Source organism: Triticum dicoccoides, chromosome 7A (assembly GCF_002162155.2).
Source record: "Triticum dicoccoides isolate Atlit2015 ecotype Zavitan chromosome 7A, WEW_v2.0, whole genome shotgun sequence".
Lineage (NCBI taxonomy): Eukaryota > Viridiplantae > Streptophyta > Magnoliopsida > Poales > Poaceae > Triticum > Triticum dicoccoides.
Genome location: NC_041392.1, coordinates 546,223,335 through 546,229,334, shown reverse-complemented (window position 1 = coordinate 546,229,334; position 6,000 = coordinate 546,223,335).

The window sequence follows — 6,000 nt, the reverse complement described above, 5'->3', positions numbered from 1 at the left end:
GCCGCGAGCCTCAACACTCATCGGACCGCATACATCGGTATGTATTATTTCCAATAAGTCAGTTGCTCGCTCCATTGTTTTGGAGAACGGAGTCTTAGTCATCTTGCCCATGTGGCATGGTTCGCAAGCATCAAGTGATTCCAAAAGTCCATCGACATGGAGTTTCTTCATGCGCTTTACACCAATATGACCTAAACGGCAGTGCCGCAAATATGTTGCACTATCATTATCAACTTTGCATCTTTTGGCATCAATATTATGAATATGTGTATCACCACGATCGAGATTCAACAAAAATAGACCACTCATCAAGGGTGCATGACCATAAAAGATATTACTCACATAAATAAAACAACCATTATTCTCTAATTTAAATGAATAACCGTCTTGCATCAAGCAGGATCCAAATATAATGTTCATGCTCAACGCTGGCACCAAATAACAATTATTCAGGTCTAAAACTAATCCCGAAGGTAGATGTAGAGGTAGCGTGCCGGTGGCGATCATATCAACCTTGGAACCATTTCCGACGCGCATCGTCACCTCGTCCTTAGCCAATCTTTGTTTAATCCGTAGCCCCTGTTTCGAGTTACAAATATTAGAAATAGAACCAGTATCAAATACCCAGGCTCTACTATGAGCATTAGTAAGGTACACATCAATAACATGTATGTCAAATATACCTTTGTTCACTTTGCCATCCTTCTTATCCGCCAAATACTTGGGGCAGCTCCGCTTCTAGTGACCAGTACCTTTGAAGTAGAAGCACTTAGTTTTAGGCTTAGGTCTAGACTTGGGCTTCTTCCTGGGAGCAGCAACTTGCTTGCCATTCTTCTTGAAGTTCCCCTTCTTTCCTTTGCCCTTTTTCTTGAAACTAGTGGTCTTGTTAACCATCAACATTTGATGCTCCTTCTTGATTTCTACCTCTGCAGCTTTGAGCATTGCGAAGAGCTCGGGAATAGTCTTTTCCATCCCTTGCATATTATAGTTCATCACAAAGCCTTTCTAGCTTGGTGGCAGTGATTGAAGAACTCTGTCAATAACACTATCATCCGGAAGATTAACTCCCAGCTGAGTCAAGTGATTATGGTACCCAGATATTCTGAGTATGTGTTCACTAACAGAACTGTTCTCCTCCATCTTGCAGATATAGAACTTGTTGGAGACTTCATATCTCTCAACTCAGGCATCTGCTTGAAATATTAACTTCAACTCCTGAACATCTTATATGGTCCATGATGTTCAAAACGTCTTTGAAGTCCCGATTCTGAGCCGTAAAGCATGGCACACTGAACTATCGAGTAGTCATCAGATCGAGCTTGCCAGACGTTCATGACACGTCTCCAACGTATCTATAATTTTTTATTGTTCCATGTTGTTATATTATCAATCTTGGATGTTTTATAATCATTTTATAGTCATTTGTATATCATTTTTTGGTACTAACCTATTGACATAGTGCCAAGTGTCAGTTGCTATTTTTTCCATGTTTTTTACATTGTAGAAAATCAATACCAAACGGAGTCCAAACGCCACGAAACTTTACGGAGATTTTTTATGGACCAGAAGACACGTAATGGGCCCTGGCTATGCCTGGGGGGTGCTTCGAGGAGAGCACAACCCACCAGGGCATGCCAGGAGGCCCAGGCGCGCCCTGGTGGGTTGTGCCCACTTCGGGTGCCCCCAGGACTGCCTCTTTGCTCTATAAATACCCCAATATTCCAGAAACCCTAGGGGAATCGACGAAATATTCATCCAGCCGCCATAGAGTCCAGAACCACCAGATCCAATCTAGACACCATCTCGGATGGGGTTCAGCACCTCCATTTGTGCCTCTCTGATGATGCGTGAGTAGTTCTTTGTAGACCATCGGATCCGTAGTTAGTAGCTAGATGGCTTCCTCTCTCTCTCTCTCTCTCTCTAAATTCTTAATACAATGGTATCTTGGACATCCATATGATGTAACTCTTTTGCGATGTGTTTGTTGGGATCGATGAACTTTGAGTTTATGATCAAATCTATCTTTTTATATCCATGAAAGTATTTGAGTTTCTCTGATCTCTTTTATGCATGATCTCTTATAGCCTCGTATTTCTTCTCCGATATTCGGGTTTTGTTTGGCCAACTTGATCTATTTATCTTGCAATGGGAAGATGTGCTTTGTAGTGGGTTCGATCTTATGGTGCTTGATCCTAGTGACAGAAAGGGAAACAACACGTATGTATCGTTGCTACTAAGGATAAAACGATGGGTTCTATCTCTACACAGATAGATCTTGTTTACATCATGTCATCATTCTTATTGCATTACTCCGTTTCTCCATGAACTTAATACACTAGATGTATGATGGATAACGGTCGATGTGTGGAGTAATAATAGTAGATGCATGCAGGAGTCGGTCTACTAATCTTGGATGTGATGCCTATGTAATGATCATTGCCTGGATATCTTCATGATTATTTGAAGTTCTATCAATTGCCCAACAATAATTTGTTCACCCACCATTTGCTATTTTTCTCGAGAGAAGCCACTAGTGAAACCTACGACCCCCGGGTCTCTTTCTCATATTATTTGCCTTTGCGATCTATTTTTCTTTGCTTTTATTTTCAGATCTATTAAATTAAAAATACAAAATACCTTGCTGCAATTTATTCTTATTTATTTTATTTGGCGTTCGATCTATCAATCTACTACAATTTATCTCATGCCCGTTTGCCTATCTTGAGGCGCCATAACCGGAAGGGATTGACAACCCCTTTAACATGTCGGCTTGCGAGGATTTGTTATCTGTGTGCAGGTGTTGTTTACGTTGTGTTGCTTGGTTCTCCTACTGGTTCGATAACCTTGGTTTCACATCTGAGGGAAATATGTACCGCTACCGTGCTGCATCATCCCTTCCTCTTTGGGGAAATACCGACGTAGCTTCAAGCCGCATAAAATGGAATTTTTGGCGCCGTTGCCAGGGAGGATCTTCAACATATACAAGGTTCCTAATCACAAATCTCATCTCCTTGCAATTTACATTATTTGCCATTTCACAAAAATTTGCCGTTTTATTCGCCCTCTTTTTCGTTCGCCTTTTTCTTGTGAGATCTTTTGTTTGCTTGTTTTGCCATGTGCCTTCTATATGCTTGCATCTTCAGTTGCTAAAAATCTATTGATATAGATCCCCATCCACTTGCTAATATTTTTAAAATATCCAATCACAATGAACCAATTGCTAGTGAGTTGAGTGCACTAGATTATCTTTATGAAGTTTTGCTTGAGATTCGTGAATCTGAGAATTGTGATGAAGAAATTTATGAAGTGATTCATGATAGCTCCTTGAATGAAAAGCTTGATTGCAATGATTTTACTATAAATTCTATTAACATCAATTGTGCTAATAATATGCAAAACCCCAAGCTTGGGGATGCTAATTTTGATAAGTCCACTACTTATTGAAATGGTCATGATTGGGGTGTGTCGGTGTCAAAACCGGCGGATCTCGGGTAGGGGGTCCCGAACTGTGCGTCTAGGACGGATGGTAACAGGAGGCAAGGGACACGAAGTTTTACCCAGGGTCGGGCCCTCTTGATGGAGGTAAAACCCTACGTCCTGCTTGATTAATATTGATGATATGGGTAGTACAAGAGTAGATCTACCACGAGATCAGAGAGGCTAAACCCTAGAAGCTAGCCTATGGTATGAATGTGTTGTTCTACGGACTAAAACCCTCCGATTTATATAGACACCAGATAGGGTTAGGGTTACATAGAGTCGGTTACAATGGTAGGAGATCTACATATCCATATCGCCAAGCTTGCCTTCCACGCCAAGGAAAGTCCCTTCCGGACACGGGACGAAGTCTTCAATCTTGTATCTTCATAGTCCAGGAGTCCGGCTGAAGGTATAGTCCGGCCATCTGGACACCCCCTAATCCAGGACTCCCTCAGTAGCCCCTGAACCAGGCTTCAATGACGACGAGTCCGGCGCGCAGATTGTCTTCGGCATTGCAAGGCGGGTTCCTCCTCCAAGTACTTCATAGAAGATTTTGAACACAAAGATAGTGTCCGGCTCTGCAAAATAAGTTTCCACATATTGCCATAGAGAGAATAGTATTTACACAAATCTAATCTGCTGACGTATTCCGTAGTGTGACATCACACCACGGCCAAGCTTTTATTCGAATCGTTTTACTGTCCCATCTCAGCGTGTTATGCGAGGCGGTTTCCTTGGCACGTCTTGTCAAAGCAGAGATCGTGTCCCCTTATTCCGGGATTCTCATCAATACGGGCATGGGTAACCCAACCGCTTCTAGGACTCCTAGACTATAGGCAAGTCCAAACGGCCACGGAGAGGACGCTTGATATTCACCCTCTTTATAAAGGGACAAGGTTTTTACTTTTTCCCTCCCGTACTCAATCGAATCCTTCCCCACCTCAAGTTCAAACACCCAAGGTTCAGGTCAGGTGCTCCAAACCCTCAACCATGTCCGGATCTAGCCTTCATGGCCGATGGATGCCTTCCTCCGTCACGGAAGAAGACATCAAAAAGTTGAGGGAGGCCAGATATCTGACCGCCGAGGTTTTGCACCGGTTGCCCGCCCAAGGGCAGGCCGTCCCCTCCCCCGAACCCAACGAGAACGTCGTGTTCGTCTCCCACTTCCTCCGAGGTCTAGGCCTTGCTTTGGATCCTTTCGTTAGGGGTTTGATGTATTATTACGGGCTAGATTTCCATGATCTAGCTCCGGACTCCTTTCTTCATATCATGACATTTATTGTCGTGTGCGAGGCCTTCCTCCGGGTTACCCCTCACTTCGGCCTGTGGCTCAAGACTTTTGAAGTAAAGCCGAAGATGATCGAGGGGCAACATGCAGCATGCGGAGGTGCCTCAATACGCAAGATGACGCGAGCCCCCTGGCCTGAAGGTTCCATTCCAGAGGTGTCTGAATTGTGGCAACAGGAGTGGTTCTACATCACGGCTCCTAGAAGTGCCAAGTGGGCGGCCGCCCCTGTTTTCCGCTCGGGCCCTCCACCACAACTGATGTCATGGATCAGCAGAGGTCTGAGCTGGGGTCCAGCCAAGGACGTGCCTATTCTGCAAAGCCGCATTCAAGATCTCTTCAATGGAGATATTAGTTTGGTTGCGGTAATACAAGTTTTGCTGGTTCGTCAAGTCCAGCCTTGCAAACGCCGGCCCATTCGCTTGTGGGAGTTCAATCCCGAAGGACCGCGTGTCATTCAAAATTTCCTCGGCCTGACGCACAAGGAGATGTACAAGTCATTCTTCGGACCTCAGGTAGAGTGTCCGGAAATCACCGAGGACGTGGGCCTGAGCAGTAACCGCGCCGCCGAACAGGTAAGGAATCTTCCGGCCGAACATACTATCTCTCATTTGTTACGAAGTTATCTCTGAGAGTTCGCTTTTTGACCAGGACTGGCTAACAAAGGCGAAGTTGATTCGGTGTTCGGCCCCCCTCCCTGAGGGTTTGGAAAATCTGGTACTGGAAAAGATGCTCCAGGTCGCACCCTGCCCGGAGCCCTTGAATGAAGATACCAGCGAGGATAATACAGGCGTACGCGGGCCCCCAACGCTGCCCATTCTAACCGAGGGAGAGAGCGTCTCCATGAAGGAAGATGACTGGAGGAGGAAAAGGATTGCGCTCGGGGATTCGGAAGCCGAAGCTTCCAAACAGGAGAAGAAGTCTCCCACAGAGGGTCCTACCTCGGGAGGTGCTTTTGCCGCACCAAGTCCGCCAGGGGACCAATCCTCCAGCGAGTCGTAAGTGACCCGGAGTACTTTAATAGTACATGTATGCCATCTTTTTCTTCTGAGAAAATAACCACCGCATATATCTTTGCAGTTCGGGCCTTAGCCCCTCTCAAATGACTTCGTCTTCGGGGGATCTTCTTCCAGAGATGATGGAGAGAGAAACGCCTCCTCCGGACTCCTCCGCTCCAGAAGCGGGCGACCCCGAAGTGTCGTCGCGGAGGGCCTCTCCGAATCTGGTGAGGCCAG